Source organism: Marmota monax, unplaced genomic scaffold (genome assembly GCF_021218885.2).
Source record: "Marmota monax isolate L192 unplaced genomic scaffold, Marmota_monax_Labrador192_F-V1.1 WCK01_AAM20220418_F8-fsc00006, whole genome shotgun sequence".
NCBI lineage: Eukaryota > Metazoa > Chordata > Mammalia > Rodentia > Sciuridae > Marmota > Marmota monax.
In genome coordinates, this window is record NW_026693712.1 from 9,725,304 (window position 1) to 9,748,996 (window position 23,693).

Consider the following 23,693-nt stretch of genomic DNA (forward strand, 5'->3'; position numbering starts at 1 on the left):
ACAGTGCGCCTGTGCAACAGCCCCTGGGAGAGTCACCCAAAGGGCTTCTTCTCCATTTTTTCTGGAACTTCAGTAGAATTATGAACTCAGGAATTAGGGTGTCAGAACACTTGCTCCACTTCTTCTTTCCTGAGACACATGACCTGAGTAAGAAAGACATGGATTCCTCCTATGGAGAAGCAATTAAAACCCACATTTTTATCTCAATTTAATTTTATTGGAAAAACAGTAGAATAGCATTCAAGACTTTCTGACTCCTGTCCCAAATGCTCTTCCTAATCTAAGCAGGCCCTTAGCCCAAAGCCTGACATATAGTAGATGCTCACTAAATACACAATGAATGAAATTCACCATTGGCCCCTCACACTTCCTGTCACACCCCGCCACCTGCCAACTCCAGAGCCTGCTGGTGGACCCTATGCATGCTCTAAGTGCATGCCCAGTTCAAACCCCAATATCTCAAGATTATCTTTCCAGATCCCCCTAAATAGAACTGGTTGTCCCTTGGTCTATATGTTCCTAACACATTGCTCCCACTCCTGCCCTGAGCTGGTTAACATACTGCCTAACCAGTGTGTACTCATCTCTCTTCCACCAGACCATGAGCTTCTGGAGGGCAGGATATGGCCCTTAGTGGACACTGTGTCTCCAGCACAAATCACCTCCTGCCACTTCCTGGGCCCCTGTGAATATCCACTTATTGGCTTAGATGCATGCCTTGGATGACTGGCAAGGAGAATCAGGGCTTCAGCTCACAGCATTCCGTGCATTTCGAATCCAACAGGAGCCGACAGAGGAAGAGACACATGGCCGGCGGCTCGAGTGCACGTTCCCAAGCCACAGTCAATACAGCATCTCTATTTCAAAAATGTAATCTCGCTAATAATTGGTATTCATTGTCAAGAACACAGCCCAGCCGCAGGAAAGCCACTTTAAACATTTTAGAATTGTCTTAGAATTTTGCCACTATGTATCCCTGACTCCTATCTTTACTGAAACGGTGCCTGTCAACAGGTAGGAGGCAAAGGAGTTTATCAGCCCTGCTCTGTTTCCTGGGTACCCATCTTCCCCTTCTCTGTTTAATTCAGGGGCCCCCAGATGAAATCAAAGATACCTGCTCCCTGGTCTTCATTGATTGGCCCAGGGGCAGGTCTTGACCCAAGCTGGACAAATCACAGCCCCCAGCGGCACCTCTCATAGCTGACTTGAGGTACTTGACATGAGGTGGCCAAGTAGTCCTTGCTTGCGATTTCTGGATTTGGGGTTAGAGAAAGCTTCAGGTAGACTGTTTCCTGTGTCCCCAACCTTGTTAACACTATCTGGACTGAGCGAGGAAGTGAGGCAAACACAGTGGATGGAGAGGGGGTCCATCTTGGATTCTAGTTGTTCTTTAGCTCTGGCCATACTGTGGTCCTTCCCCATGCTAATCAGCAGCTGCTAACACACACACAATGTGTCACAGATACAAGTTCATGAACATGATAACATGCACATCACTTATTATTTTTTTTTTGGTACCAGAGATTAAATTCAGGGGCACTCAACCACTGAGCCACATCCCAGCCCTGTTTAGTATTTTATTTAGAGACAGGGTCTCACTGAGTTGCTTAGCACCTCCCTGTTGATGAGGCTGGCTTTGAACTCTCCATCCTCCTGCCTCAGCCTCCCGAGCTGCTGGGACTACAGGCATGCGCCCCTGCACCTGGCAGCACATCACCTTTAAAGGTAACAGGGTGTTGCCTGGATTTCCACTTTTGGCTAATCACCTGTGGATGGATATCTTGATTGTTTTTTTTTTTCCCACTGTGATGAGCAATGCTGCGATAAACATTCTCATAAATTCATTTTTGCTCCCATGAATTATTTTATTAGAAAGGATTTGGGGGGCGCGGTTTGCTATGGCAAAGGGTGTTCAAGGACTGCCTCAATGCCCTGTGCCTAGTGCCTCTTTCAGGGTCATTGGACACCTTCACGGATTATACTATTACAGACTGAGTTGACCCAATGTTTGACCCTTGTTTGTCCTTTGGGAAGAGGGTCCAGGCTTTGGGTGCAATCTGCCCATAAACTGTGCCCAAAAATTCTGTTGAAAAAGTAGGTGTGAGGTCATCCATGGTCATGAGAATGTCCAGGGGATTTGGAGAGCACAAGGACAAGTCCCTGAGTGCACAGCGGACCATGGGTCTTGCTGGGCCTGGGGGTGTGGACAAAGGAATGCCCAGCTTCAGGGTCACTGTTTGGATCCCTAGGGGTTATCCCTGAAGGCAAGGGAAGAACATGGCTCTGAGGACACACGTGGCATGCAATAGCAGGGCACAGGGCACAGTCCTCAGCCTGGGAGATCAGGGGACAAATCGGTCAAACCCTCCCCTTCCTGGCCACCCCCCACATTGTGACTTCTGTGCTAGTGCTGGATGGCAGTAGGGAACAAGGAGGCACTGGAGCTCCCAGATCATCTGCAAAGACTGATGCTGTAAGGAGAGCGAAGGTTCACGCCGGGACAGAGCTGGTGACTTGGGTGAACAGGCAGCAGCGCATCCTGCTCAGGGAGTGTGAAACCTTCCTGGGAAAACACTGGCTTTGACCTGAGTCTTGAAGAATGTGCACTGGTAAGTCCAATGAAGAGTGAACAGTGGCCCAGACACAAGACGAAGCCTACCCCAGGCTGGAACCCAGAGTCTTCAGCAGAAAGCCCTGCCTGATTTAAATCAGAAGAACCCATTAGAAGACCGAGGAGCAGCAGGCACAGCAGTACCCCTTCTGTAATCCCAGTGACTCTGGAGGGTGAGGCTGGAGGATCACAAGTTTGAGTGAGATCCTGTCTCAAAATTAAAAATAAAAACTGGGTGTAGTGGCCCACACCCTTGATCCTACTGACTCCCGAGACTGAGGCGGAAGGATTATAAATTCAAGTTCTGTCTCAGCCATTTAGTGAGGCCTAAGCAACTTAGCCAGACCCTGTCTCAAAAAATAAAGAGCTGGGTATGTGGCTCAGTGGCAGAGCATCCCTGGGGTTCCCAGTAACACCTGTCCCTTACACACAGAAAGTGGCAAATGCTCCCACCTGGCCTGGGGGCTCATGCTAAAGATTCTCATCTGGGAGGAATGGGGAGCCTTGGAGGATTGTAGAAAGAGAGAGGTATGATCTCTGTTCTCCAGGGGCAGGTATGAATAGATATTCAATCAAAAGGTAATGGAAGCTAGGCATGGGGGTGCACACCTGTATTGTCAGCGACTCAGGAGGCCAAGGCAGAAAGATCACAAGTTTGAGGTCAGCCTCAGTAATTTAGCAAGGCCCTAAGCAACTCAATGAAATCCTATCTCAAGAATAAAAAACAAAAAGCTCAGAATGTGTCTCCGTGGTAAAGCATCCCTGGGTTCAATCCCCAGTACAAAAAAAAATTAAAATAATAAAAAGTAATGGAGTCCCTGTCTTTTTCAAATGTGGCCCATCCCGGTTCCCGAGGCTGTCTGAACGAGTCTCTGCATGCTACAATTGACCCCTTGGCTCAGCCTACTGTAGAGTGACCGGCCTCAACCATCTTTCCCAGGGTGGCTGGTGCTCCTACCCAGGGCCTGCTCGCTTTTAATAGATGGATAAGGCCTGCCCAAGTCACAGGGCTCACATTTCTAGAGAAGGACACAAAATTCCACAACTTGTCCACACCTTGCCTCCCATACAGACAAGTATCTTTGCCATGAAATAAAATGGAACAAGGTATTGGAAGTGAAAGTGCTTTGTAAAAAGAAAAGGGGCTACAGAACTTTATTTCTCTCTTAAGCAACCAAAGTTTTTTTTTGTTTTGTTTTTCACCAAATAAAATTTTACTGCACACCCACATGTGCAGCTGCTCCAATGAGGTTGCCCTTTGGAAATAACTGTGAATGTCACATGTTCAAAACTAAGGTTCTGGATTCTGCCATCTTTTCCAACTTCTCCTGCCTTTCCCTCTGCCTCTTGATTCTGACTCCTCCAGCCACCCAGGTGCTCAGTGCAGAAGCAGCATGGGTACCCCCGTTGTCACCAGCCCAGGGGGCTCTTCAACATGTGTCCCTGGTCCACCCTCACAGTTCCATGGCTGTCACCACCCCTCTGGCTGACCACCACTCACATAGATCCTGCAATAGCCTTACTTTGTCACCTGTCCCATTTGCAGTTCATCGCTCACATATTGGCCAGAGAATCAGGTACAAATCATAAGCCTTCAGCTTGACAAGTTTGCCTCCACCGGACTCACCTGTGGATCCAATGCCCGAATCAGGGCGCAGAGCATCAGCAGCCTTCCGGAAGCCCACCCTGTGCCCCTTGTCCCCCAGGACGACTCCTATCTTGACTTCCAGCACTATGGATTCATTTTGTCTGTTTTTGAACTTTGTATACATGGATTCATCCAATGTGCACATTTTATGTCAGCCTTAGTCCACTCGTCACTGTTTGTGAGAGTCATCGTGATGCTGTCCTTATCATTTGTTCATTTTCGTTGCATTATAGTGTTCCAATCTATGACAGTCTCCTGATTTATTCAATCAAGTACTGAGAGGCGTTTGAGTGGCCTATGGACTGAGGCTATGTTCTCTCGTTCATCGGTCGATCTTTCCTCCCTCCTTATTGGTAATTGAACCCAGGGGTGTTTTACCACTGAGTTATACCCCCAGTGGGTCTCCTTAAGTTGCTGAGACTAGTTTTGAACTTGTGATCTCCTGCCTCAGCCTCCCTGGTGGCTGAGATTATGGGTATGAGCCACTGCACAATGCTTGGGGCTGTTTCAAACAGAGGGTATTGTTTTTAGTCAAAACACTAAAAACTATGACCAAAGACCCAACAAGAACAGTTTAGAGGAGGGAAAGTTTCAGAGGGTTCCGTCTATAGAAGGCTTCCCCCACGGCTCTGAGCCTGAAGTGAGGCAAAATATCATGGCTAAGGATGTGGTGAAAGAAAGCAGCTCGGATACAGGATAGGTCAGGTGGGAAGCAGAGGAAGACAAAGAGCTCCATTCACAAAACATAACCCCAGAGGAACGCCCCAGAGACCAACTCCTTCCATCCTATCTACCTACAGTTACCACCCAGTTAATCCATATCAGTGGATTAATCCACCCATTGTGCTATAACTCGTAATCTAATCATTTTATCTCTGAAAATTCTTGCATTGTCTCACACATGAGCTTTGGGGAGAATACCACATATACAAACAGCAATGGGTTATCATCAATATTTTGTCTTTGGTGCACGTAAGTATGTGTTTCTGTTAGGCATCTAACAGAGGAGTCGACTTGCCTCATTATGAAGTATGTGTTCACACAGTGATGTTTTTAAAGCACAAACTGCGGCATTCCCTTGCTTGAACACTCCTTGGTTTCCTGTTGCATTTAGGTTAAGTCCACAATTTTGTCTCAGCCTACAAAGACCTGGTTTGCCTGGCACCCATCTTCCCATCTCAGATCCTGCCCTCTCAGAATCTGCTTTCCCAGCACATCGACCTTTTTCCCATTCTGGAGGATTGCCAAGCTCTCTCAAAAAGCCCACCCGCTCGATATGCCACCATTTCCACCTGACCTGCTCTGCTCATCCTTTATATCTAAGCTCAGTTAGAATTTTCTCAGGCCTCTCCTGATCCTCCAATCTGAACTAGCACTGTTTGTTACTGTCTCTAGTTGCTTAGTTACTTAGTGCACAATTGCAATTACCACAACTTCAAATTGATTGTTGATCACTGCCTCCTTGCTCAGTAGACTGTAAGCATCAAGAAACTGGGACTTGGGCAGGGGATGTGGCTCAAGCGGCATGCGTGCGGCCTGGGTTCGATCCTTAGCACCACATACAAAGAAAGATGTTGTGTCTGCCAAAAACTAAAAAAATAAATAAATATTAAAATTCTCTGTCTCTCTCTCTCTCTCTCTCTCTCTCTCTCTCTCTCTCTCTCTCAAAACAAAAAGAAAAGAAAAGAAACTGGGACTCACTCACATTTACCTGGCATTGAGCAGGAACATATTAGGTGTTCAATAAGCATCAATGGGCAAAGAGAGGGGACAAGATAAGAAGTCACACAAAGACCAGAGTAATGCCGGGTGCAGTAGTGCACCCCTGTAATTCCAGCGACTTTGGAGTCTAATGCAGTAGGATAATGAGTTCAAAGCCAGCCTCAGCAACTTAGCGAGGCCCTAAGCAACTCAGTGAAATCCTGTCTCTAAATAAAACACAAAAAAGGGCTGGGGACGTGGCTCAGTGGATTCAATCCCTGGTACTTTAAAAAAAAAAAAAAGATTAGGGTATAAATCTTAGCTCCATTCACATTACCCTTGTGCCTTTAGCCCCAGCCTCAGTTTCCTTCTGTAAAACAGAAATAATCCTGCTGGCCCCTTGGGCACCCAGACAATGTAAGGCTGAGTAAAAATGCATGCATGTACATACCCTACCATAGGGTTGAGCACATGGCAAGTGCTAATTAAGTGGTGGCTTCCATGTATCAACTCCCTGAAGCCTCCTCACAATCCTGGGGGCAGGTACTACTCAAAATCCTCATCTCACAGATGAAAAACCATAGAAACTAAGACCTATCAGGTGCAGTGGCACATGCCAGTAATCCAGCTGCTTGGGAGACAGAAGCAGGACGATCTCAAGTTCAGGGTGAGTCTGGGCAACTTAGTGAGGTCCTGTCTAAAAATAAAAAACAAAGAGGGTTGGGAATACAACTCAATGGTATAGCACCCCCGGGCTCAATCCCCAATATTAAAAAAAAAGAAAAGGAAGAAAGAAACTGAGGCCTGAACAGATATTAATTCCTGGCCCAATAATTCCAGCTCCAGAGCCTGGGCTGTCCCCCATTAAGGCTCTGGTGGTAACATGGGAAAGACCAGTGAAGAACAGAGGAAGGGGTGTTGGTGAGTCCCTAACCACCAACAGCCCAGTCACCCCTTCCCCTTGACATTCATTCATCCCCATGAAACCCTAAGGTTAGAACCCAGTATGAAAACCACCGGGTTACACAAACATCCGCAGTTATTAATAGCTAGAAAGAAAGGGGAAAAAATAGAAGGATCTGTTTACGTAAAATGTTAAACTTCTGTACAACAAAAGATACCACAAACAAGGTCAAAAGATAAATAAAAGTGTGGGAGAAAATATTTAAACTTCAGATGGCAAAGGCTTACTATCCCTGGTGTTAACACGCCCTTACTCATTAATTGGAAAAAAAAAAATCTATGAATGACCCAGTGGAAAAAGGGGAAAAGACAGTGAATAGTTTACAGAACAGGAAATGAAAATGGGTAACCAACATGTGTATAAGTAAGGAAATGGAAATTCAATAATGAGCTCCCGTATTTCTCTTAATACTGGCAAAAAAAGAAAAATACTGTGACAGGAGAAAACCAACTTAATCATCATCCCATAGTTGGACTGTGAAAATGTACAGACCCTTAGGAAAAATTTCCCAAAATATTGTTATAGAAAGTTTGACAATTTTTGGAAATAATAATGCACAATGATAGATAGTGTAGGTGCAAGAATATTCTTTGCAATGTCTTTGTAATAGCAAGAACAAAGAAACATCTGCTTCCATCAATAGAGTTGTATATGAAAACAATAAGGTGATTCCATGTGAAAACATCTGCAGTGAAAAAAGAATGTTAAAGAATAATGTCTACGGTTAGATATCATTTTTTAAAAAAATATATTTTTAGTTGTCAATGGATCTTTCTTTCTTTCTTTCTTTCTTTCTTTCTTTCTTTCTTTCTTTCTTTCTTTCTTTCTTTCTATTCGGTGCTGAGGATTGAACCCAGGGCCTCACACATGCCAGGCAACTACTCTACCCCTGAGCCACAACCTTTTGTTATCATTTTTATAGAAAACGAACACAACAAATATGGTCAAATCACACGAATACTTAAGCAAAGAAAAAAAAGTAAGAAAATCAAATTTCTAATTACAAACTGTGGCACACATCTATAATCCCAGTGACTGCAGAGGGTAAGGCAGGAGGATTGCAAGTTCCAGTCCAGCCTGAGCAACTTGGTAAGACCCTGTTCCCAAATTAAACAATAAAGTGAGCTGGGAATGTAGTTCAGTGCTTGAAGAATTCCCAATTCTGAAAAAAAATTTTTTTTTCTTCTAGTGTGTGTCAAAGGAGTTGGATTGGGTTGGAGGGTTTTAGTTTTGCTTCAGAGTCACTTTTAAGTTTGAATTGTTGCAATGAGCATATATTACCCTACAAATATTAATTGATAAACACTGCTCCTTAGTAATGACTTAGTGATGACTCAATGAATGTCACTTGTCCTTCTAGACTTACAAGACCTTCTTTCGCATTCACATTCACTCTGCTTCAGTTCCTACAAATCAGCTGCTTGTTGGAAAGAAGAAGCTAATTGTCTTGTGAAAAATTTCCTCTGATTAACCTCAGAGCTTGATCTGCTGCCTGGCCTCCTAGGGGAAGAGATCTTAAATCATTATTATTTTAAAAAGAAATATATCTGCTACATCGATGTTCATAGCAGCACAATTCACAATTGCTAGACTGTGGAACCAACCCAGATGCCCTTCAATAGATGAATGGATAAAAAAAATGTGGCATTTATACACCATGGAGTATTACGCAGCACTAAAAAATGACAAAATCATAGAATTTGCAGGGAAATGGATGGCACTAGAGCAGATTATGCTTAGTGAAGCTAGCCAATCCCTAAAAAACAAATACCAAATGTCTTCTTTGATATAAGGAGAGCAACTAAGAACAGAGCAGGGAGGAAGAGCAGGAAGAAAAGATTAACATTAAACAGATACATGAGGTGGGATGGAAAGGGAGAGAAAAGGGAAATTGCATGGTAATGGAGGGAGACCCTCATTGTTATACAAAATTACATATAAGAGGTTGTGAGGGGAATGGGAAAATAAACAAGGAGAGATATGAATTACAGTGGATGGGGTAGAGAGAGAAGATGGGAGGGGAGGGAGGGGGGATGGTAGAGGATAGGAAAGGTAGCAGAATACAACAGTTACTAATAGGGCATTATGTAAAAATGTGGATGTGTAACCGATGTGATTCTGCAATCTGTATTTGGGGTAAAATTGGGAGTTCATAACCAACTTGAATCTAATGTATGAAATATGATATGTGAAGAGCTTTATAATGTTTTGAACAACCAATAAAAAAAAATTAAAAAAAAAAAAAAAAAAAAAAGAAATATATGCTTTGAATATGTAATACATGCATATGGTAGAAAACTCAAAATGAACAAAGCGGTACATAGTGAACAGTAGGTCTCATCTCTTCCTAACATCCTAGCCAATATTCTAGCCCAGCTCTATCCCTGGAAAGCAATGAGAACACCAGCTTCTTTTGTATCCTTCTGTAGATATTCCATGCAAATATTAGCATAAATATGTGTATATTCTATTTTTTAAACACAAATGCTGTACATAATGCCTATACACACAAACGAGTATGTTCCTCTGGTTAATGCCTTTCCTTTCTCTCCAGCCAGGACCTGATTAGTTTGAAGGCTGCAGCTCCTTCCTGCCAAATCTCCCTAAGGGAGGCACCTCGGCTATGCATTCATCTACGCACTAACATTCACAAAGAAGTATTTATCGATCACCCACTCTGTGCCACACACTGGGCTAGAAACTCAGATAAAGAAGGTCCTTATGCTGGGTGCAGCGGTGTAAGCCTGTAACCCCAGTGACTCAGAAGGCTGAGGCAGGAGGATCCAAAGTTCAAGTCCAGCCTCAGCAACTTAGGGAGACTCTGTCTCAAATAAAAAATAAAAAGGGTTAGGGATGGGGCTCAATGGTAAAGTGCCTTGGGTTCAATCCTTAGAACAAAATAAATAATAAATAAATAAAAGATAAGGTCCTTGTTCTCACCCAGCTGAACTTGCAGTGGGAAAAAAAAGAAATGTTATGTAGAAGAAAACAAATAATAAAAGAAGACTAACAAATTTCAGGTAATGGAATGCACCATGGAGAGAGTCATTCTCAATTAAGAAGAGAGAACAGGGATGAGAGGGGCAGGGAGAAGACAGGGGGAAAGAGGGATGTTTTTTAGATGGGATGGCCGGGAAGGGAGATGGCATTTAAGCTAAGGACTGAACACTAGAAGCAATCAATTTCCCCGACTCCCTTGCCCTGATAACTTACCATGGACAGCAACTTGACCTGATCCTGGAGGTGAAGAGGGTGGGCTCTGAAGTCCTGGAGCATGTGTTTGAATCTCAGCTCTGCACTGAAGGCTGCGTTAGTCTTGGGAAATTATTTAAGCTTTCTGTTTCTCAGTTTCCTCACCAGTAATATGCAGTGATATAAAAATAGTCCCCACTTCCTAGGATTGTAGTGAAAATTAAGTGGTTATGTAACAAGGGCTGGCAGAAAGAAATGATCAAAAAAATGATGACATTAGATAAAGTCTCAGATATGACACCAAAATGATGACCTAGAAGAGAAAAAACTGATCAAAATGCTTTACACCAAAATTAGAAATGTTTGCTCTATGACAGACATCCTACTGATGTTTAGAGTCTGGAAAAAATATTTACAAATTACATATAGAAGACTTGTATTCAGGCCAGGCATGGTAGTGAGAGCCTATAGTCCCAGCTATTCAGGAGGCTGAGGCAGGAGGATCGCTTGAGACCAGAAGTTCTACAGACAACATAGTAAGACCCCCACCCCAATCATCTCAAAAAAAAAAAAAAAAGACTTATGTGCTTATATGCAGAATATAAAAGGAACTCAACAATAAGAAAACAGGCAACCTTCCGACCAGGGTTGTAGCTTAGCTGTAGAGTGCTTGCCTAGCACATGCGAGGCACAGGGTTTGATCCTCAGCACCACATAAAAATAAATAAATAAAATAAAATAAAGGTATTGTGTTCACTTACAACTAAAAAAACAGAGAGAGAGAGAGAGAGAGAGAGAGAGAGAGAAAAGAAGAACAACACAGGCAACCTAATTAAGAAAGCCCAAAGCTTGATCAGACAGTTCACCAGAGAAGATACAATGACGGTAAATAAGCACCTGGAGAGACATCCGGCAGCAGAAACTATTAGGTCAGCGCAAAATAAAACCACGATGACAGACCACTACATACCAATCACAGCGGCAAAGAAGGCAAAGGACAAAGAGGAGGAGGAGGAGGAGGAGGAGGAGGAGGAGGAGGAGGAGGAGGAGGAGGAGGAGGAGGAGGAGGGGAAGAAGGAGAGGAGGAGGAGAGGGGATGAAGAGGAGGAAGAGGAGGAGAGGAGGAAGAGGAGGAGAGGAGGAAGAGGAGGAGGAGGACAGGACAAGGACGAGGACAAGGAGGCAAAAACACAAACTGATACCACCAAATGCTGGACAGGACACCGATTGACCGCACCCCTCACACCTTGCTGGAATTTAATTTGGTGGTTTCTTATAAAGTTAAACCTACACCTAACATATAATTCAGCAATCCCATTTTGAAGTAATTTGCCAAGAGAAATGAAAACTTAAGTTCACATAAAAACCTGTTCATAAATGTTTATAGCTGCTCTATTCATAAACACCCCAAACTAGAAGCAACTCCAAAGTTCTTTAATGGGTGAACAGATGAACCATGGTACATTCATAGCACTAGAGAGCTACTCATCAGAAAAAAAGGTACAAACTACTGGTAGTGCAGCAACTGAACAAAAGAAAGAAGCATCTGGAAAGATGGTCTGCTACTTGACTTTATTACATACCTTCTTGAAAACAAATCTCGAGGGACCGGTTGGAGGGCCCACCAGGGGCTGCCAGGGCTCGGGCTGAGAAAGGCTGTGACTAAGGGTACAAATAGAAGGAGTGTTCTGGGCTGACAGAACAGCTATGTACCCTGATGTGGTGCTGGTCACACAACCCTACACCCAAGGTAAAATTCACAGAATCAGACATGTGTGAAAAAGTCAATGTTTCTGTATGTTATTTTAAAAAAATAAGGCAAATTAAAAGTGATCGAAGATATGGTCATTCTAACTCAGTTATTCCCTCCCAAGTCCTCCTCCGTCTTTTTTTCTCATGCTCTGCAACCAGAAACTTCTTTCACCTCTGGACAGCAGTTGGCCAAGTTCAGAGTAGAGGGAAGGGCACTGGAGGCAGAGGGAATGGTATATGCAAAACCCTGAGAGGCCACAGGGGCCCAAGCTTGCTATGCTATGTGCACCTGCAGAGGCTGGGGACACAGCAGTGGACACAGCACAATGACACCTCTCCAGGGAAACATTTTGGGCATTTTTGCTACTGATCTGGTAGGCTCGACTCCCTGCTCCCATTAGGGTCCTCCACCTGAACCACATCGTAGTGGGTAGGGGTGCAGTGTACCTGGTCTGGAGCCAGGCTGATGTAAACCATCAAGCCTGGGCTCAGTCACTCACCCTGAGTGTGCACACGGGCAATGCTACCATTCTGCGTGTCATTTTTCCCACCTGGAAAATGAGTAGAAAACTACAATATGGCCTTCTAGGGTTGTCATAAGGATTAAATGAGGCTCCATAAAGTCGTGCGACGTCCTGTTCACAGTGCTTGGTAATTCCAACAGAACTCAGTGCCTGGAAGCTGGTTTTGTTGCTATTAATATTAATCAGAGGCACCAGAGACCCTGACCCTAGAGGAGCTATCTCTATAGAGCCAAATATGGAATTAACACAGAATCAGAGAGGGGGCTCCCAGCCCTGGATGCCTGTAGACAAAAGTCTAGGAAAGGACTCAGTGGCAGTGACATTCCCTGAATCCGCAAGTAAGATTGGGGCGTGGACTTGTGTTTGTCAGGGACACAGGCAGGAGAGTGGAGGACAGCTAAGACCCAGGAAGGTTCCTTCGATGACAGATGTGTGCTGCCAGTTGACATGGGCCCCCACGTCCCACCCTGCCTCCCATCCCGAAAGCTGGACTGTCTTCCAAAGGATTCCAGCGATGCTGTGGGTAACAAGAGCCCTCTGAGGTCCTCCCTGAGCCGAGGAGTCACGGGTTCTGCCTTCCCAGAAAAGCACCTTTGCTCCAGTGGGAGAATGCCTTTGGACTGATAAAGACTCGCCGTGTCCAGTTATGGTAGGAATATTGCAAGGGGGTGAAGCTATTTTTTGCCACATGTCTATCTCTCCAGCAGGCACAGTGACATTACGTGGGATCCAAATAGCTCCAGCCGTAGAAGGTCATGGAGCTGAAGGCTACAAAGAGCCAGATTGGGGGTGGGGAGACTATTTGCATCATCAGTCAGGGGTCCTAAGACCTTGAACTGTCACCCCTTCTTCATGCTCCAGCCCCATCCCACTCTCCACAAGACTCCTGTTGAACCAATTTCCCCCTGGGCCCCAAGTCTGGTGGCAAGTGTTTATTTTTAGCCTATGATTCCCTGAGAATGAGGGTAGGCCCTTATGGAGCAGAGGGAGGGAGGAGGGAGGAGGAAGGGAAACTTGAGGGCTTGGAGGGCCAGGGAGGACACAGCTCAGTCCAAGCCCATTTTCAGCCCTGTGGCAGCCTGGGGCAGGGACAGGGCCAAGTCCTTTCCCTTCTCAGCCCACCCCTGGTTGGGCTTCTGTCCCTGTGTTCCCTTTTTCTTCTTCCCTGAGGGCCCTGGAGACCATGGGCTTTCCATTCCTCTTTCTAGCCTCCCTTGGCCTCTTGGTCCTTTGTGTTCTCCTTTTCAACCACAGTGGATACAGAGGAGGACCCCTCAACTCCTTACTCTCTGTCCCTACAGAAACATTCCCAGACCCATTTCCGTGCGGCTACCTGGCACCATTCTGGACACTTAGGAAATACGGGCAGGCCGAAGGATGGATTTCACTGCTTCTCCTCGTAAGCCAAAGGCCTGCAGGATGGACGAGCCAACAAGGGGAAGTTATGCAGGTTTAGAAACTCTCTCAAAATCTTTAGTCATTGTCCCTAGTTGCTAGTTCCTTTCTCTTTTCTGAGAAGTTCTCTGGAGGCTTCAGGGCCTCATCTTTGTCTCTGGGATCCAGAGAGATGCACGGCTTCCTCTTTAGTTCTTCCTGCACCTTCCCCTGACCTTCTCTCCAGCATACCAAGCTCTGCCCCAGAGCCTGCCTGCGTGAGAATCTCCTGAGCTGGCTCAAATCCCGGCTCCCCCACACACCCATGGTGTGGCCCAGGCAAGACACCCTTCTTCCTGCAAGCAAGTGAAAATCTCTCTGGGGGATGGTTGTGTCTAAAATGTGTGGGTGAAATGGCTGGCACATAGTAGGTGCTTAATAATGGCCTGTCGTTGTTGTTGTTAAGCATTCAATAAATGGCCCAGAAAACTAAGCCTTCTTTTTAAACATTTCTTTTTACTCTATACCTGATAATTTTTCCTATTTGTAGACTGCTTTAATATTTTATAAAGCACTTTCACGTCCATTAGCTCAGCTGAACCCCGAACGACCCCTGGAGGAGGGCCGAGTTATTATTGCAGGATTGTTATTCCCATTACACAGATAAAGACAGTCTTGCTCCAGAAAAACGCAGACCTGTCTGGCTTACCATCGTGTGTCCATGTGCTTAATGCAGGGCCGGGCCCAGAGTAGGTGCTTGAAACAGGACAAAGCAAAAAAAAACTTATGAAGGAATGGCCTGGGCGATGTCATCCTACATATCCTTTCCTCATCGGCAAAATGGGGATCCATGCTGTAGGATATACAAAGGAACTTAAAACCCTAGAATTCAGTTTCATTTTGAATAGGTGGAAAGGAGTGAGTCAGCCTTGTATTTGAGGGGAATAGCTAGGCAGGGCCTCTGACAGGGAGAGATGCGGCTGATTCCTTGCAGATATTCAATCTAATCTTCTGTCCTTACACCTGGGACTTTGGTTTCTCTAGTTAGAAGCTCAATGTAAGAGTGAGGAGCTGAGTCCAGACTGGGGAAGCTGCTCAGTGGTGCAGTACTCACCGAGCATGCTCAAGGCCCTGAGTTCAATCCCCAGCAACTGAGGGGGGCGGGGAGGGGGGAGGAGGGGCAGGCAGACAGGAGAGCAAGTGGCTGTGGAGGCTGAGGCAAGAGGATCTTGAGTTCAAAACCAGCTTCAGCAACTTAGTGAGGCTCTAGCAAGACCCTGTCTTTATATAAATAAAATATAAAAAAGTGCTAAGGATGTGACTCAGTGGTTAAGTGACTCTGGGTTCAATCCCTGGTACCAAAAGAGAGAGGGAGGGAGGGAGGGAGGGAGGGAGGGAGAGAGAGAGAGAGAGAGAGAGAGAGAGAGAGAGAGAGAGAGAGAAAAGGAGAGAAGAGGTCACCAGAGCAGAAATTAAGATCCCTACTAATATTGACACCCTGGGGCAAAGATTCTGCTGCATTTAGGAGAGATAGAGTGAGCTGGATGGAAAGTGAAGGAAGAATTGAAATATGTGCAATCCCTTTCTAGGTCAAAAATCATTTATTAATTTAAGGACATAAAAATGCATTATGTATAAGTTGATTTCCTCTGCAAATTGCCACAATCAGTATATTACATTTCAAAGTATAATCCTTCAGATAATAATTATAAATCTGGTTTACTTTTAATTTGTTGAATTTTTTAAAAAAACAAATGGAGCTATAGCTCTTAGATTTGAGGGAATTGAGTCTTGTGTTTGCCTATGGAGAAGCAAAAGTCAGCCATACTTAACTTCAGCAAAGCCTCTGCGTGCTTAAGATGTATAAACAGAGGCCATACTTTAAGAAAGTTGCTGAGACTGTGAAGAAGGGAAACCCCAGCTTGCTGATGACAATACGTGTCTATTGGAAATTATCTCATTATTGTAAGTGTACATTTTATTTGCTCGTAACAGTAAGTCATATTTTTCAGGATTTTACATTCATTTGGATAATTTTTTTTTTGGGGGGGGTATCATGGATTGAACCCAGGGGTGCTTAGCCACTGAGCCACATCCTCATTCCTCTTTATATTTTATTTTGAGACAAGATCTTGCTAAGTGGCTTAGGACCTTACTGAGTTGAGGCTGGCTTTGAACTTACGATCCTCCTGCCTCAGCCTCCTGAGCTGTTGGGGTTACAAGCAAATTCCACCATGCCCTACTTGTTTGGATAATTCTTACATAGCCCTATAACAGAGGCACCATTATTACCCCCATCTAAGGGGGTAATGTGACTTGCCTAATATCCCATGGTTACAAAGGGGCAGAACCAGGATTTGAACTTAGGTGGAAGGCAAAGATGTGGATAGTTTTGCTTGAAAATTAGGCATCAGTCAGTTTCACTTATTAAGTTGCATTAGCTCAAGAGGGAATGAGGGCAACTAATCCTCCTCCAGCCTAACTGTCCCATGGAACCATATGAAACTCTCTTGTCCCAGGTTCCACATATACATAAACTAAAAAATTAATGCAACAGTCTTGTGACTTGGGTAGCTAGTGAAAGTACACCAACGCTCCTTAAATTCTGTTTTAGATTTGGAACTCAAAGTAATGTTATTTATTTGTTTGTTTATTTATTTATTCGGTACTAGGAATCAAACCCAGGGGCACTTCACCACTGAGCTACATCCTCATTTTTATTTTGAGAAAGGGTTTCACTAAGTTGCTGAGGCTGACCCCAAACTTGGAATCCTCCTGTCTCAGCCTCCCGAATCACTGGGATTATAGGCATACTCCACCAAACCCAGGAAAGTCAAGGTAATTTTAAATACTTTCATTTAAAAAAAAAAAAGATTATATATTTAATTCTTTGGGTGGATTATGAGATCATGGGAACCAGAAAAAAGCCAATTTACAATGTCCTCCTAATTCTGCCCAGCAAAAAACGTTGGCACACAGGTGATACTGGGATGCAGATGACAATACTCTGTCCTCAGTTGGCTTACCTTCCAGCCAGGGACAACTGATGACAAGCCCCAAAACAAAGAGATGCACTCAACTACAGTGGCGCCTAGATGCCCTGGAGGACACCCTCTGAGCCCGAGTGCAGCACCAGGGCAGGAGGAGGGACACACCCGCCCACGTCCAGATGGAAAGGGAAGGAAGAAAGAGGGCACGGAGTTCTGTCTGGTCTTGCAACAGTGGCCATACCCAGGGCCACAGAGAGGCGCTTCCCCTTGCTGACCACCTACCCTGTGCCCAGGCGCCGCGCAGAGCGGACCCGCAGGACCCACAGACCATTCCGAGTTTCCCGAGGCCGGGTTTTGAGACATGGCTTCAGGAGGACAAAGTCTACTTGGAAGTGTTTGGACAACTTATCTTATTTTATCTTTGAGATTTGTTTTTCAGCCTTCTTTTCTTTCTTCCTCTTTATTTTTTATTTTTTGGAGGGGGGGATGGGGTACTAGGCATCAAATCTTGCACACGTGAGGCAAGTGCTTTACCACTGAGCTGCACCACCAGCCTGAGACTTCATTTCTTCAAAGAGCAAAAAAAAAAACCCTCCAAATAAAACATACATTAACCTCCCCCCACACCTCCATCTCTTCATCAGGCCTGAGACCCTGCTGGAGGACCAAGGTGGAGCTTTCTTGCCTTTTGTCATCTTGAGAAGAGGAATGTCCCGGGAACAGATCTCCTCCTCAAGGTTCCTGGAGCCCTTCCCTAGCCATGATATCCCCAAGCTCCCACAACAATGGCGAAGAGGAAGGCACCTGTGCTCACACAATTACGCAGGCGTCAGGACTCCAAACCCGATGCTCTTTTCCTATCCCAGGATCTGCTAGACTTCTGTCCTTCAAGTCCTTCCTTCCTGGTTTTTGCCATGTCCCCATTTCACCTGTATCATTTTTTACTTAACATATTTTTAAAAGTGTCCCTTTCCCCCCTTTAACTTCAGTGCCTTTGTTTAAAAACAAAATTTGAGATCACTGCTGGAACTGGAAATCTGTTTTCACTGACCATAAATAGAAGGCGGCCATAAAAATAAATGCAACAAAATGTTATCAAATCCCAGATGCTGTTGCCTGCTGCAGCCTCCCAGCCTGAGGCCTGCTCTCTCTTCGTTAAAAAGGGAGGCTCCAGAGAAGTGCTAAAAACTAGCTAGCACCCAACAAGGCTTTCCCCTTTGAGGAGCTGGAGGGGAACTGGGAAGGGGATACCCTTTCTCCCCAAGAGTGAGTCCTAGGTCAGGCTCATTTTCCTCTGGACACCAGGGGTGTTTATCTCACCCTCAGGAAAACACAGGGCAGGGCCACCTTCCCAGAGAAGAGGATCCACCCCTGCAACTCGGGCTCCATCCAACTGGTCTCCCCAGCCACAGCCCCAAAGCTACCTCCCTGGTCTCAGAAGCAAGTCTCTGTCTTCCAGCTCCATCCCTGCCCTCGATCACCCTAGCACAGGGCCTCCCCTCTGACCTGAGCCCTTAGCCTCCCCCAGGCAGCTGCAACACCCCAGGAAATGCTGCCTCTGCTTCCTATTCCTGTCCATTCCTTGAATCCACCATGCCCAGCCCAGGAACCTGTCCAAGCTCAGATCTGTCCTGTGGCATCCTTGTTCCAACGCCTCTTCCTCTCCTGCTGCCCTCAGGATGGAACCTTTCCTCCTCAGGCCTCCCAGGAAGAGGAAGGAAGATATAATTCCTACCAATGGAAAAATAAATTTCTGGACGATTTCTTTTCTTAAAAAGGCTGGTGAGTACAAGAGAGACAAGAGACTGAGATTACCATGCCTTTTCAGTTTCCCTCCCTAGGAAAAGATGAGATCCTAAGAAGAAGGCTTCTTCCAAACAGTCCTAGTATGCCAGATTGATGGACCTGGAGTTAGGTATAAATGGGGTGGAGACTCCTTTGCTCCAAATAACACAGTGAAGAGAGCTGCATTCCTGGGGAGCCCCAGGGGGTGACCTGGAAAACAGAATTTTGACTAAGGCATGCAGCCCAATCATCCACACAGAGAACTAGGGTCTGTAGAGGCAGGTGGCCAGGGAGGAGCCAGGCTAGGTGGCCTAAGGCCTCTGCCTGGGATTGAGGTTACAGTTGCTGGCCTTGCTGATCACACCCAACCATTGGTCAAATTGGCTGTACTCAAATCCCTGGAGGACAAGTTTTCAGAGGAAACAAGGAAAATTGCCCTAGAATCAAAACAGCCTCAGGGATTGCTGAACCTCAGGCCTGGGGACCCAGGAAGGTGGACAGAGGCTCCAGGGAATTTAGAGAAGCTTTTGGAGGGCACCGGGCTTCCCACATGAGGAAGGTTAGTATTCCAACCAATTCTGTTTGATTTCAAAGGACACACGACCTCGGGTAACATGGAGCGACACAGAGCCTTGCTCTTTGCCACGATCTTCTTGGCTTATTAATACTCTGCCTTCCTGATTAGACTGTAGGCTCTCTGAGGCCATGGACCTGGACTCATTTCCTCTTGTTCCACCCTCTCAACTCTTACTACCCACCCGTTCTATAACAATGAACTCAATACTGAACTCATTTCTTACGCTTTTTAAAAAAAATCATGCTAAAATACATATAACATAAAATTCACCACTTTAACTATTTTAAGTGTAGAGTATTAAATACATTCATAATATTGTGTTGCCATCACCACCATCTATTTCCAGAACTCTTTCCACCTTGTAAACTGCAACTATGTACCCACTAGACAATAACTCCCCATTCCCCTTCCAAAAAATCTCATTCTATTATCTCTGATTTTTTTCTTTTTAAATGTACTGGGGATTAAACTCAGGACCTTAAGCATACTAGGCAAGCACTGTACCACTGAGCTATATCCCCAGTACCCCCATCTTTTTTTTTTTTTAATTTTGAGGCAGGGTCTGGCTAAATTGCTGAGGCTGGCCTCAAACTTGCAATCCTCCTGCCTCAGCCTCCAAGTAGCTGGTATCAGGTATGTGCCACCAAGTCCTGCTTGTCTCGGTCATGTTCATTACTCTAAGTATTTTACGTAAGTAAAATCATATAGTATTTGTCTTTTCGTGGCTGGCACATTTCACTCAGCATAATGTCATCCAGGCTCATCCATGTGGTAGCACATTCTATTTTTAACTTTCTTGAGGAACTGCCATACTGTTTTCTACAGAGGGCCATTTTACATTCCTATCAATACAGTGCACAAAGGATCCAATTTTACCACATTCTCGCCAACACCTGGTATTTATTTATTTTTTTTATATAGTTTCATTATTTATTCATTCCCTTTCTTTCCTTTTTTCTTTTTTCTTTTTTTTTAGCCATTCTAATGGATGTGAGGCTGTATTTCATTGTAGTTTTGATTTGCATTTCTCTAATGATTAGTGACATTAAATAAATATCTTGTCATGTGTTTATTGGTTATTTGCACATTTTCTTTGGAGAAATGTCTATTCAAGTACTCTGTTCAATTTTAGATATGATTTATTGTTGTTTCTGGAGTTCCTCACATATTCTGGGTATTAATCCCTTAATTCATTTAAGATTTGCAAATATTTTCTCCCATTCTGTTTTTACTCTTCCCCCTCACGTCCTCCCAGCATGCTGGGGATTGAACCCAGGAGTGCTCTACCACTGAGCTGCATTTACGGCCCTTTTATTTATTTATTTATTTACTTATTTATTTGTTTTTATTTTTATTTTTGAAACTAGGTCTTACAATTGCTGAGGCTGGCCTGGAACTTATGATACTTCAGCCTCAGCCTCTCAAGCGGCCAGTATTATGGGTGTGCCCCACTGTGCCCAGCTTAAAAGTGCCTGGATACACAGAATTTTTAAAACTTTCATAACGTCCAGTTTTTCCATCTTTTTCTTTTGTCGCCTGTGACTTTGGTATCTTATCCAAGAAATCACTGCCAAATCTCATATGAAGCTTAGCACAAACCTATTTTTCAGGAAGCCCATTAGGTCCTCATTGAGAAAAGGACTGAGATTGAATGGTTCATATCTACCCATATCCACCCCTCTCCCCCCCACACCACCCCAGCACCTGGAAACAGCCCGCCGGAGAGAGAATGCACCACCTGGGCCTCAAGACCCCTGAGTGCTAGCTGGGGCTCGCTCCCAATGTGCCCTTTTCTGGGCAATATTGGGGCAAGGCCCTTGACCCACTCGACTTCTGCTTCTACACCCTTCAATCCACAGCTCAAAGAGCCACAAAGCAGTCTTTATGGCTGTCATCCTAGCTGGACTGTAGGAGAACAAATAAGGCTGTTTGCAGATAATTCCCACACTGTTCAGATAGGAGAGTGTAATGGGCAAAGACTGGCATCGGCCAGGGAGCCCGGCAAAGCAAGATTGCCAAAGGCCTTTGTAAATTCTTACTGTGACTGTGCTGGTCTGGAACCAGCTCCAAGTCAAATATATACACAAAGAGGAGGGTCCGAAGCCCTTCGGTGGGGTCAGCCCTGGCAGCCCTGCTGCCTCCACTGGGAAGATAAGGAAGCAAAGGGACAGAGAGGTTATTTAATAGGTACAGGAACAACAACAGGTCATCAAGAATTAACCTCGCTAGGCCAGCGTTCAGTTCGTGACTTTTTCCAGAAGTAACTTGGACTCCAAGTTACTGAATTTATGCCACATGGAGGTTTTTATTACTTTCCAGATCTTTTAAATTTATTTTTTAATTTAAAGTTTGTTTGGTACTGGAAATCAAACCCAGAGGTACTTAACCACTGAGTGACATTCCAGTCCTTTTTATTTTTTATTTTGACACAGGGTCTTGCTAAATTACCGAGGCTGGTCTTGAATTTGTGATCCTCCTGCTTCAGCCTCCTGAGTTATGGGATTACAGGTGTGCGCCACGGCATCCGGACCAAAGGAAAAAATTCTGCAAATGATACCACCGTTCTAATAATATTGTGGGGCTGGTGGAGCTTATGGGAAAACTAGCCAGCCCTTGGCTTGCTACCTTAGATTCATAGCAAGGTTCGGTTTGATGTTTAGTTTAAATTATTAGTGAGTGAACTAGAATGCTCGTGGCATATATTAATTTATCATTTTGTATCAGGAGTTTAACACACTAGAATAGCACCAGGAAGTGAGCCCAGCCTGCTGCCCAGAGGCTACATTTCAGCATTACTTTGTTGTCACTTGTCATGCACCCTGAAATTCTCAAGAAGTAATGTAAAAAGTTGGCTTTTGGATTGGAGATGTAGCTCAGTGGTAGAGAGCTCATCTAACATGTGTGAGATCCTGGGTTCAGTCCTCAGCACCACAAAAAAAAAAAAAAATGTGTGTGTGTGTGTGTGTGTATGTGTGTCTACTTTTAAAAAGTAGAGGTTTTGGATAAACTGTAGAGTGGAAGACAGGACTCAGTGGTGGCTCAGTTTCTAAAAGTGACAGAATCTACCTAATTCCTAAATAGCAATAAGAAAAAGCAACTTGAACAACAATTTCAAGCAATCAACAGCAACAACGATAACCATAACGACATCCATTCTTTGATAAGCAAGACAAGAACTTTTTTTAAGAAATATATATTTGTTTTTAGTTGTAGATGGACACAATACTTTTATTTCATTTATTTATTCATTTTTATTTGGTGCTGAGGATGGAACCCAGCGCCTCACACATGCTAGGCTCTACCACTGAGCCACAAACCTCCAAAGACAAGAACTTTTGGAGATGCTGAGAAGCATTTGATCTGTAGCCTGCTGATGTAACCCTGCATGAGAATGAGGTTCTGGATGGAGGCAACTACCTGAGCAAGTATTTCCATACACGTGAAGGCTCACAAAGGTCTCCAGCTGGAGAAGATTAGAGGCCCACTGGGGCGTCTTGCCTTATCCCATTAACGGACTCATCCCTCACTTTCACCCCCACTCCCAGACCAACCCGATTGGGGATGTCATAGCGGTGTGCCACCTAGTGGTCAGAGTGAGTACTGCATAAATCTGCCCCAGGTCTTGCTGTTTGGGTTTCTTAAACCTTCATTCACTCATTTCTCATTCATTGAATTGTTAACGAATGTCTGGTGCTGAGAATATGATACAGAACAAGACAGACAGAGGTATTCCTTCAGAACCTTTAGTCTAGGGGTGTGAATCAAAACACAAAATACCAGTGGTACAATCGAAACTCATGAAAGTGAGATAGGAGGAGGAGGCGTCTAACCCAGAATTGGTGGTCAGAGAAGGCTTCCCAGAGGAAGTGCCAGCCATGCTGAGGCTGAAGCATGTTGTAGAAATTTATCAAGCAAAGGAGGGGAAGGGAAGAGACAGCATTCCAAGCAGAGAGAATAGCATACCTAAAAGCCAGGCTTCAAGGGAGCCTGGCCAGATCCTGCTGAGTGATACGTTTTAAAACTTAGAACTTCATCCTTGAGGCCATGAGACTTGTTTCTTCTCAGGAAAAAAATGAAGAAAACGTGTATAATTTGAGTTTCTCCCAGACCCTGGCTTACAACTCTTACCTTTTATAGTTCATACCCTCACAACCACCCCCTGAGGAGTGGAATGATGTTATTCTTTAATTTGTTGTTTTTCTCTCCTGCATGAGTTGCTCATTCTTATGCCCTTGATCTCTCTTTTCCTTCTGTCAGCAGAGATGTTTGTCTTGTGTCATAATCATTCCTCAGCCAGGCCAGAACTTTGGCTCCTGCAAGAATAGATCTGGCAATACCAAACTCTTTTCTAGAGCCAAAGTCCTTGCTGGGGAAACAGTGGCTACTGTCAGGGTGAGGTCCTGGGGACCTCATACCTCAGGGTCCTCTAGAGCATTCATTTAACTAAATGGCTTTCCCTGCACATGGTGGCACAAACTTGTAATCACAGTGACTCAGAGGTTGAGGCAGGAGGGATCGTAAGTTTAAGACCAGCCTCAGAAGCTTAGTGAGACCCTGTCTCAAAATAAAATATAG

General features: G+C 44.7%; 1 long non-coding RNA gene across 2 annotated transcripts; it reads right to left on the minus strand.

Annotated features, from left to right (window-relative positions):
• Positions 1-1,844: 1,844 nt before the first annotated feature.
• On the minus strand, positions 1,845-23,215 carry LOC124103392 (uncharacterized). Of its 2 annotated transcripts, none has more exons than XR_006855182.2 (5): positions 23,082-23,215; positions 10,138-10,318; positions 6,555-6,657; positions 5,688-5,849; positions 1,845-2,698 (listed from the first exon to the last, which is right to left on the minus strand). It is a non-coding gene; the product is annotated as an uncharacterized LOC124103392 (long non-coding RNA). The 2 variants fall into 2 exon arrangements; XR_009228289.1 differs by having other exon boundaries at positions 6,412-6,657.
• Between the last annotated feature and the right edge of the window lie 478 nt (positions 23,216-23,693).